Genomic DNA, 12,085 nt, shown 5'->3' on the forward strand with positions numbered 1-12,085 from the left:
GATGTGTCACACATTTGCCATAAATTCTGAATGTTAGCACTCTAGTTGCACATTAGATCACTGTAGTAAAGCTACTGCTCACCAGGGACGTCTGCTGCTGGTATTCAAAGTGCATGTTTCAGTCTGCATGTCAGAATTTTTTTAATGAAATAGAAGAGGATTTGAGAAGTCACTCAAAATGATCCCTAATTTTTCTTTCTGAAGCACTAATCATACTTTCTATGGCAAAATTAACCCCCTCATGTTGTTCCTTTTTAAATTGAGTGTTTTCAGACTTACCACTTCATTCCAATCAAGATGGCTTCTGGTGTGCCATACTTTTGTCATAAGTAAGACTGTTAGCGCTCTAGTTGTTCTTTAGAACACTCTGGGACATTCTGTCATTGGGCTATACTTGGGGTACATCTGGGTGATATTTGGGCTACATTTAGACTCTTTTGTCTCTGGTGGCCATCTTGGGAGACTGTATGTCAGAATTTTTTAATGAAATTGAAGAGGGTTTGAGAAGTCACTCAAAATGTGCCCTAATTTTTCTTTCTGCAGCACTAATCATAATTCTTATGGCAAAATATACCCCCCTCATGTTGTTCCTTTTTAAATTAAATGTTTTAAGAGTTACCACTTTATTCCAATCAAGATGGCTTCAGGTGTGCCATACCTTTGTAATAAGTAGGACTGTTAGCGCTCTAGTTGTTCTTTAGAACACTCTGGGGCATTCTGTCATTGGGCTATACTTGGGCTACATCTGGGTGATATTTGGGCTACATTTGGGCTCTTTTGTCTCTGGTGGCCATTTTGGGAGACTGCATGTCAGAATTTTTTAATGAAATAGAAGAGGATTTGAAAAGTCACTCAAAATGTGCCCTAATTTTTCTTTCTGCAGCACTAATAATACCTTCTATTGCATAATATACCCCCTCATTTTGTTCCTTTTTAAATAAAATGTTTTAAGAGTTACCACTTTATTCCCATCACGATGGCTCCAGGTGTGCTATACCTTTGTAATAAGTAGGACTGTTAGCGCTCTAGTTGTTCTTTAGAACACTCTGGGACATTCTGTCATTGGGCTATACTTGGGCTACATCTGGGTGATATTTGGGCTACATTTGGGCTCTTTTGTCTCTGGTGGCCATTTTGGGAGACTGCATGTCAGAATGTTTTAATGAAATAGAAAAGGATTTGAGAAGTCACTCAAAATGTGCCCTAATTTTTCATTCTGCAGCACTAATCATACTTTCTATGGCAAAATATACCCCCTCATGTTGTTTCTTTTTAAATTAAATGTTTTAAGAGTTACCACTTTATTCCAATCAAGATGGCTTCAGGTGTGCCATACCTTTGTAATAAGTAGGACTGTTAGCGCTCTAGTTGTTCTTTAGAACACTCTGGGACATTCTGTCATTGGGCTATACTTAGGCTACATCTGGGTGATATTTGGGCTACATTTGGGCTCTTTTGTCTCTGGTGGCCATTTTGGGAGACTGCATGTCAGAATTTTTTAATGAAATAGAAGAGGATTTGAAAAGTCACTCAAAGTGTGCCCTAATTTTTCTTTCTGCAGCACTAATAATACCTTCTATTGCATAATATACCCCCTCATTTTGTTCCTTTTTAAATAAAATGTTTTAAGAGTTACCACTTTATTCCCATCACGATGGCTCCAGGTGTGCTATACCTTTGTAATAAGTAGGACTGTTAGCGCTCTAGTTGTTCTTTAGAACACTCTGGGACATTCTGTCATTGGGCTATACTTGGGCTACATCTGGGTGATATTTGGGCTACATTTGGGCTCTTTTGTCTCTGGTGGCCATTTTGGGAGACTGCATGTCAGAATGTTTTAATGAAATAGAAAAGGATTTGAGAAGTCACTCAAAATGTGCCCTAATTTTTCATTCTGCAGCACTAATCATACTTTCTATGGCAAAATATACCCCCTCATGTTGTTTCTTTTTAAATTAAATGTTTTAAGAGTTACCACTTTATTCCAATCAAGATGGCTTCAGGTGTGCCATACCTTTGTAATAAGTAGGACTGTTAGCGCTCTAGTTGTTCTTTAGAACACTCTGGGACATTCTGTCATTGGGCTATACTTGGGCTACATCTGGGTGATATTTGGGCTACATTTGGGCTCTTTTGTCTCTGGTGGCCATTTTGGGAGACTGCATGTCAGAATGTTTTAATGAAATAGAAAAGGATTTGAGAAGTCACTCAAAATGTGCCCTAATTTTTCATTCTGCAGCACTAATCATACTTTCTATGGCAAAATATACTCCCTCATGTTGTTTCTTTTTAAATTAAATGTTTTAAGAGTTACCACTTTATTCAAATCAAGATGGCTTCAGGTGTGCCATACCTTTGTAATAAGTAGGACTGTTAGCGCTCTAGTTGTTCTTTAGAACACTCTAGGAGGCTGCAGTAGAACACAAAGGAATCAACTGACAGTCTCTGTCCTTGTTGGATGTACATGTTTTACTGAGAATGTCAGACCTCATTTTCACATGACTGAGAAAGATAATGTGAATTTACAGAAAATATGCTTTCAGTTTAGCTTATAGATCCCCTTCCAAACCACTGTGGGAAAATCATGAGATATTAGTTTTCTTTCAAACAATATTCATGATATCACAGCAGAAGGTTTTTTCACATGGTAAAATCACCTTAGAACCCACCACAATTCCTAAAACGAGTATGGTACCATCAACAAATGATTTATAATGTAACTAAAGTCCTAAAACCCTCTATTAACTACAATGCTTTTTAATGAGGTGCTATCATGTATATTGGTCCCAAGATGGCTGCCAACACTTCTTGGATGAAGTGCTGACAGCCAATCAGATCAGATGTGTGGTTAGGCTCCGCCCAGATATATATCTTTTTTTTAACCTAAATTACTCAAAATCCACTGGAGCACATATATTGAGACCTAGCAAAGGCACATCGGGCTAACAGTCCCTACAATTTTGCCAAGTTTCGTGCAAATCCATTCAGCCGTTCGAGCTAAAAGTGAGGCCAACCGCCCTATGGAAATTAACATGGGAAAAATGCATTTTGGGACCCCCCTTTTTTCTCGGCCCCCCCTTAATGAAACCCCTCCAAATTGTCAGGGGCTGCTCAGAAACAAAATGTTCCATTTTCCTGAAAATTTCAGCCAATTCCGTCCACAAACGCCAAAGTTATTAGACATAGAATTTTCAAAAATCCCATTGAGAAAAAATCTTAACTATATATACCTACTGGCAACCGCCAGTAGGTAATATATATATATATATATATGGATCACTGAAAAATATAGAATACTAATATATAGAAGAAAAAAATATAGAAGAAAAAATATAGAAAGACATAATATCGAAGTCCTATCTACAAATATATAACATATTATTAATTAAAAATATACAATATTTTTACGGTAGCATAGCAAGAGGTTAAAATTTACTATTACCACTCCAGCAACTGCAACAGTAGGGTCAGGGCCGGACTGGCTACCGGGCAGTTGTGTTTGCTGCCGAGCTGGGGGCTAATTTCTCTGTGGTGGGGGCTTATTTCATTGATGGGGACCTGCGTGCGCATTGAAATAAATAAAGCAAAACGAATTTCGTTTTTCAAACGCAGGTCCCATTCAACGAAAACATCCCCCAGCTCGGCAGCACACACAACTGCCCGGTAGCCAGTCCGGCCCTGAGTAGGGTGAACATTGGATAGCGTAGGGGTAAACATTACTATTCCCTCTCCAGTGAGTGCAACAGTAGGGAAAATGTTGGATAGTGTAAGGCTAAACATTACTATTCCCACTCCAGAGAGTACAACAGTAGGGAAAACGTTGGATAGCGTAGGGGTAAAAATTACTATTCCCACTCCAGAGAGTGCAACAGTAGGGAAAGCGTTGGATAGCGTAGGGGTAAAAATTACTATTCCCACTACAGAGGGTGCAACAGTAGGGAAAAAAGCGTTGGATAGCGTAGGGGTAAAAATTACTATTCCCACTCCAGAGGGTGCACAGTAGGGAAAGAATTGGATAGCGTAGGGGTAAAAATTATTATTCCCACTCCAGAGAGTGCAACAGTAGGGAAAGCGTTGGATAGCGTAGGGGTAAAAATTACCATTTCCACTCCAGAGGGTGCAACAGTAAGGAAAGCGTTGGATAGCGTAGGGGTAAAAGTTACTATTCCCACTCCACAGGTTGCAACGGTAGGGAAAGCTTTGGATAGCGTAGGGGTAAAAATTACTATTCCCACTCCAGACGGTGCAACAGTAGCAAAGCATTGGATAGCGCAGGGTTAAAAATGACTATTCCCAGTCCATAGAGTGCAACAGTAAGGAAAGCGTTGGATAGCGTAGGGGTAAATATTACTATTCCCACTCTAGTGAGTTTAACAGTAGGGAAAGTAAACATGTAATATATTAATACAAATAAATTAAATATCAATACCAATAAAAAATTAATTAAACTAAATTACAAATTTAAAATTATAAATACAAATAAATATTAGTTATTAAAATGAATTCCCTAATAAAACAAATTATTTACCAATTAACAATGAATTAAAAATAAATTAAAAACTCAATACCAATAAATATATAAAAATGATTAATTTAATTACAATTAAATTACTTCCCACCTTATTCCCCAATAAACACACAACCCACGACAGAAAATAAATTATTAAAATTAACATCATTTTCAATTAATCAATAAATTAAGAATTAATTAGCAATTAAAAAATAATTAATTACAAATTAATAATTAACAATTAATTCAAAATAAATACCAATAAATAAATTAACATAGTTAATTGATTACAATTAAATTACTTCCCACCCTATTCCCCTTTAACCCTTCGAGTGCTCATGACGAGGTCAGCTCGTCATGAGCTACGGCGCTCCGGTGCTCATGACGAGCTGAGTTCGTCATGACCTCGCCCGTTCGGCGGAACGCTCGCATGCTGGGCTGATTCCCCTGCTGTGCTGAGCGTTCCATTGGAATGGGTGTGGCCATGACGAGTTCAGCTCTTCATGAGCACCGGAGTGCCGTAGCTCATGACGAGCTAGCCTCGTCATGAGCATGGGGGTGCTGTACCTGCCCCCTGCCCCCAGCACAGCGGGGGAAACAGCCCTGCATGGAAGGGGATAAACCCACAACCCGCTATGGAAAATAAATTAATAAAATTAACATAATTACCAATTAATCAAATAAGTAAAATTAATTAACAATTAAAAATTAATTACCAATTAAGAATTAATTCATTACAAATTTATAATTTATTGACAATTCAAAATTAAAACAAATAAATAAATTAACACATTTAATTAATTACAATTAAATAACTTCCCACCCTATTCTCCTATAAACCCACAACCCGCTACGGAATTAAATTACACAAAAATTAAATAACATAAAAAAATACACTTAAAAAAATTTGATATGATTAAAAATTCGATATATCTTAATTACTATATTATTCCGAGTTTTGTATAGCGCCTGGTTACCAATAGGCATCCCCGCGCTTATCAGAAAATAACACAGCTACAAGAATGCAAGGATTAAACAGAGAACAAAAAAGTTTTTAAAAGTTTACGAAACCTGAAGAGACTGGCTTCGGAGCGCAGTTGTAAGGGCAGTGAGTTCCACAAGGAGGCCACATTTATTGAAAACCTTCTGCCCCCAGTTCTTGCCTTTTTCACCCTGCCAACCTGAAGGAGATGTTGGTGGTCAGAGCGGAGGGAACGAGAGGCCTTATAGGGCTGGACCATCTCCTCAAGAATAGGTGGACCCACCCCGTGCAGGACTTTGTGGGCGATGCAGAGTGACTTGAATTTCACCCGGTCCTTCACAGGGAGCCAGTGCAGTGCCCTCAACGCCGGGCGGGCAGATTGCCGCCTAGGGAGACCCGTCAAAAGCCTGGCAGCCGCGTTCTGCACTTGCTGCAGTCTGTTCAGGGTAGATTCAGGTGCGCCCAGGAAAAGCGCATTGCTGAAATCCAGCCGCGAGATAATAAGTCCCTGGATGAGAAGCCTTCGAGTGGCCACTGGGAGCAGGGGCAGAATCTTCTGGGCTGAACGGAGCAGGCCAAAGCACACGCCAGCAGTCTTTTTGGCATGGGTTTTAAATGATAGGTCCTGCTCCAGCCATACCCCCAAGCTCTTGATCTCCTGCTTGGGGGGTGGCATCGGTCCCAAACAGTCTGGCCAGCTGCTGGGGGGCAAAGATGGAGAGGAGTTCCCCAGCAGCATCAGTTCCGTTTTGGAGCCATTTAACTCTAGGGCTGAGCTGCACATCCACGTGTAGATCTTTTCAAGACACGTGTGCAGCCGGTCGGGATGGTACGCCGACTGGGAGAGGCCTACCACCAGCTGGGTATCATCAGCGTAACTGATGATTTTGATACCCAGCGGCCGTACCACATTCTCCAGGGGGGCCATGTAAACGTTGAATGAAGAGCCCTGTGGCACACCACACTGGAGAGGGGTAGAAGATGATTTTTCCTGGCCTTCCCACACCTCAAATGTACGACCTTCCAGGAAGGAGGCGAACCATTTGAGGGCCAAACCCGTGACCCCCACCCCTGACAGCCGTTGGAGAAGCACCTGATGGTCCACGGTGTCAAAAGCAGCGCTGAGGTCCAGGAGGATCACTGCCACTGATCCCCCCGAATCCAGCATGCTCCTCGCATTCTCCACGACCGCCAGCAGGGCGGTGTCGGTCCCCTGACCGGGCCGAAAACCCGTTTGGGAGTCGCCCAGGAGGGAATTGGCTTCCAAGAAGTTGGAGAGGCGGCTATTCACCAACTTCTCAGCCACCTTACTGATACCCAGCAGCAAAGAGATAGGCCGAAAGTTGGCGAGATCGGCGGGATCGAGGTTAGGCTTTTTCAAAAGAGCCTTAACCACCGCCCCTTTCCAACTGGGGGGGACCACCCCATGGGCGAGAGACAGGTTTATCAAGTCTGTAGCAGGGCCAACGATAGTAGATGACACCTTTATAAGATATTTAATAGGTGCTGGGTCTTTCGGGGAGCCACTCTTCATAGATCTCAGCACCGACAGGACTTCCTCCTTAGTAACTGGACCAAGGGAAGCCAACTCCGCCAATGGTGACTCAGGTTGGGAGCTGGGATTGTCCTCCAAAGAGGAGATCTCACCTAGCCGGGGAAGGGAAGCCAGTATGTTGTCGATTTTACTTTTAAAATACGAGGCCAGTTCTGTGCATTTTTTGCGAGGGTCCTCGTGGAAAACCTGAGGGTCGGGGGCATTGAGTAGCTCCTTAATGACCCTAAATGACTCTTTGGAAGAGTTGGCCGCAGAGCCAATGCGCTCTTCGAAGAATCCTGATTTTGCCACCCGAATAGCGGATTTGTACCTGCTTAGGGCCGCACGATATTCTTTACGATTCGCCTCACTCCAGCCTCTCCTCCAGGACCGCTCTAGCCTCTTACATCCTTTCCTCAGAGTTCTTAATTCTGATGAATACCAAGGTGCCGAGCCCACTCTCTTCCCCCTCGTAAGTTGTTTCTTTTTGGGTAGGAGAGTGTCTATAGAATCCACGAGCCAGGTGTGGAAGTTCGCGTCAGCGACTATCGGGTTGGTTCCCTGAGAGGGCTGCGTGGCCTCCAAGTGTGCCGCCCAGGTGTCAACTGGGAGCCTCGACCAGGCTCTCTCCAGGGTGTGAACCCGTGGGACCTCCGCAGCTCGGCTGTTGAATTGCCATAACGCGGACACCAAATAATGGTCTGTCCAAGGTAGGGCAAGAGCCGGAGATGGAGTAAGATGGTCCAGGTTAGAAAATAAGGGATCAAGCAGGTGGCCCTTCTCGTGGGTCGCGCCCGAATTGGCCAAATTGAGTCCAAAAGATCTGAGATCGTCGAGCAGATCGACTCCTGTGGCATTGGCTGGGTCCTCAAGATGGATATTAAAATCGCCGAGAACAACAAAGTTGGCAGTAGAAGAGGCAAGAAGTGCAGTAATTTCCAAGAGAGAGTTAGGGAAACTACCCAAAGGTCCGGGAGGGCGATAGATCAGAGACACTGTAGGTGACAACCGAAGGGAGAACTGTAAGCTCTCACAATCAGCCACCCCTCCATTCTGGATCTTACAGGCGAGCGTGTCTCTATAGAGAACTGCAGTTCCTCCTCCCCTCCCTTTAGGTCTATCAAGGTGGAGTATATGAAAGCCTGGGGGGAGTGCTCTGACCATGTCAGGGCCAGAGCTGGGGGAGAGCCAGGTCTCCGTGAGAAATAACACATCGAGCTCGTGGTCTAGGATAAGTGAATTGATTTCAATGGCATGGCTCGGCAAGGACCGGCAGTTTAGTAAAGCCATGGAGAGAACGGATTTCACAGCCACTGAATTTTGGCCGGAGGAACACGCTCTGCACGGTAAAAATGGGATAATCCCCATCTGTGCAAAGCTACAATTAGTAGGGTGGGGCGGACGCAAGGCGATAAGCTCGTCTCTTCCGTATTGTAACCTGGAGGTGACAGGCGTCACTGTGTGAGGCATGGTGTCAGGCCCTGGGCCCGCCTGGGCGCGGACGGGCAGGACTCTGGGACGACTCCGGCGCAGGTCCGGCGCGTCCACTGGTCGCGTCCGCTGCGCGGAGCCGTAAGTGCCTGTTTTTATAGTCCTTGTCTATGGCCTCCCCAACCCAGCCCAAACCAAGATGGCCGCGAAAACCGGCACCCAGCCCTCGGCATCAACACTCAGCCGAGGGTGGGACCGGAGCTGCAGGGAGGGGGGAAAAAAGAGTTTTTAAGCGCTGCTGAGCGCTGGGGGGTCTCTACACACTGCAGCAGGCTAGAAAATACAATTAGCAAGCACAGGTGAAAAAACGAGTAAAATCACGAAAATTAGTTTAAAATTGAAAGAAAAGCAGGAGACCTCCCGGCTTCCGCCTCAGGAGGGGAAAGGTGTGTGCAAAGTCTGATATTACCGCTTTCCAAGTCTCAGATGCCTTTTATAGTCCTTGTCTATGGCCTCCCCAACCCAGCCCAAACCAAGATGGCCGCCAAAACCGGCGCCCAGCCCTCGGCATCAACACTCAGCCGAGGGTGGGACCGGAGCTGCAGGGAGGGGGAAAAAAGAGTTTTTAAGCAGGAGACCTCCCGGCTTCCGCCTCAGGAGGGGAAAGGTGTGTGCAAAGTCTGATATTCTATATTATATACTTCGATATTTTAACTTTCTATATTTTAAAAATCGATATTCTGTCCATTCGATATTTTCTCCATTCTACATTTTTACTTCGATATTTGTGCCATTCTATATTTTTGAATCGATATTATGTCTGTATACCATACATATATATATATATATATATATATTTATATATATATATATATATATATGAAAAGAACGAGTTGCCTCAAATGATGGAGCCACAACACGGCGAGTTCAAGCCTTTTATTTTCAGGAATGCAGGACAAACAGGAAAGCTGCTCCAAATGCAGTGTCTAAAGCCAGACGCGTTTCGGGCGTCCTATCGCCCTTGTTCACTGACAGGAAAGGAGAAGAACAGCGAGTGCACCACCTGCGCATTGAAATATCCCGCCCCAGTGGGCGTATGCGCACAGGAATGCTGGATGCTGTAGTGCACTAAAATAAAACCACAGTGGGTTGCCGCCTTCACCGTGAATGTCAAAATAATGGCCCAAGTGGTCTACTTGAAGCTCACAAGCCCGGCGTCCTGCCCATACAACTTCCAGAAAGCGGCCCGCCATCCCATCAGTGTCTCTTATCTTCAGATAAGTATAACTATAGCTGCCTAATTTCTATGGTTTTGAGTAGGTAAAACATGAACCTAACTATGATGTCCCAGTAACCTTTGTTTTTTCTGAGAATTTCTATGTTTTATTAATGTAAAGTCAAATATAATTACCGTATGTTAATGCAACGACTGCCGCATGCAGCATTTGGCCATGTGCTGTGGGGAATGGCCGTAGACCCTGCATTTAACCCCCACATGTACACAACCCTATGTTGTGCACAGCCTTTGGCCATGCAAGGATTTGGTGTGCTGTGTGAGTAAGTCAGGTTTTGGGTTTTTGACATTGGGCCTCAGATCTGCTGGACCTCAATGGGTACCCGTGGATCCCCCACACGATCCTTGCATGCCCGCTGATCCTCAACGCAGGCCTAACATTTTTTTGCCTAATTTCTTGCCCATTATGGGTCCTTCACGGACCCCATCATGTGTCCTATGGGATCAGGATATTTGTATCCTTACCCCTTATATGTTTTCACAGTTTATTTTTCCCTCCCCCATGCCAAGCAACAAATTAATGGCGGCTGCAAATTTCCTTTCCGGTTGTGGCCAAACAATCAGGGCCTTGTTTTTCACCCAGATCCGCAAATACCCTGCAGGTGCACCAGATCACCCACGGATAGATCCGCGAAGGATACGCACCCCTAGATATCTATAAATATTTTTCCCTTAATAACTCCAAAACTACTGAACAGATATACACCAAATTACAAAAATCATTCTTTTTGGACCAGGAGCTAGCTTCCTGCTAAATTTGGTGTAACTCCATTCAATGGTTTGGTCTATAGTAGTATCTAAAAGTTCTATTGGGAAATAAAAAATGATGCCCCCCCCTTTTTCTTGGCCCCTGCTTTACGTATCACCCTGGTTAAAGACAAAATTGGTTCTGTCGGGTAACCGAATAAATTGCTTTTAAGAAAAGGCTAGGTTAGCTCAAAACACAATGTAATAACTCAAGTGCAGTTAAATTGAATGAAACCTCTCTGAAAACAAATATAGTTCAAGGTATTTACATAGGAAACAAGGTCACATATGTAAAACACCGGAATTACTTCATTCCATTTTAGTTTATACAAATTCTAAGAACATGTGAGAAGTGACTGTAAGTGAACGAAGTGACTAGTGCAAAAAATTGAGTGACACTTATATACAATTATATACAGTACTATACATGGGAAAAAAGGGGGGGGAAACAATTTTGAATTGGCGGTCAGAGTTCTTAGTTAAAGCGCCAAGGAGACAGATGGTTATTATGCCCGTTCCTGGAGGTATCTTGACCAGTATTATGCGTCGACGTTTCGAACCTAGTGTGCCCCGGTTGGTGGTCACGGCGGGTCTTTATCAAGACAGGGGGGGGGACAGGGGGGTATAGGATTCACAGGAGGCAAATAAGTCACACCCTGGTGTGGATTGCCGGAAGGTCAATCACAAGTCAAACAGAAACGAGAGGGTAGCGCTGCTCGCTCTCGAACGGCCGAGTCCCGTCTGGCATCAGTCACGGAGGCTCGTATCACCCTGAACATTTCCATGAAGAACTATACAAAATAGACTTTTTTGGAAGATTTTATGAAGATTCTTTAAACAGTGCCAAAGTTATTAGCAAACTGAAAATCTCTTTGTCTATGGAAACTGGGTCCTAACTATAACTACTTCCTGGCTATCACCATTATGTATGTATGTTGATTGACAGGGGCACCATTCTCAAACAAATCCAATAATTGATGGAAGAAATAAAGAACGTTTCAGATGGCGAACCAACTGACAAACTGATCAATAGCATGAAAGATCGTCTGAAAAATACGAAGAGGACATAAAAGCGCGCAAAGAAAGAAAACTTAATCGCGACTACAATGATTATGAAAGTGGCAGGATATTGACCTTCAGCCGCAAATATGACCATCTATATGCATCTATATGCATCTAACACTACGGCTGCAGTGGAACATGATGAAGAACAACCAACCCACCAGACTACTCCCTCTTTAACCAGTGAAACTGAATCTGATATCTCAATGGATGGAGTTACTAACAATGTAAAACCAACTCGACAGGTGAATGTTTTAGAGGAGTACAGTCATCTGTGCCGGAGCAGACAGACAGTGAAGGAGACTCCGGCACACGCAACAAGGGGACAAAGAGGTCGAGGCCGTGGCAGAGGACGGGGAAATGCAACAACAGAGGAAAAAGATTACAACAAAGATGGATCAAAAGGCAAGGCAAGAGGTGCAAAGGGGAACAGCAGAACGCGGACCAGAAGAAGTCACTAAGTGAGATGGAAACGGCTACCCGGACAGTGATTAATTTGTCTAACAAGGTGATTAATGACACTGA

This window comes from Lissotriton vulgaris, chromosome 4_1 (assembly GCF_964263255.1).
Source record: "Lissotriton vulgaris chromosome 4_1, aLisVul1.2, whole genome shotgun sequence".
NCBI classification, from domain to species: domain Eukaryota; kingdom Metazoa; phylum Chordata; class Amphibia; order Caudata; family Salamandridae; genus Lissotriton; species Lissotriton vulgaris.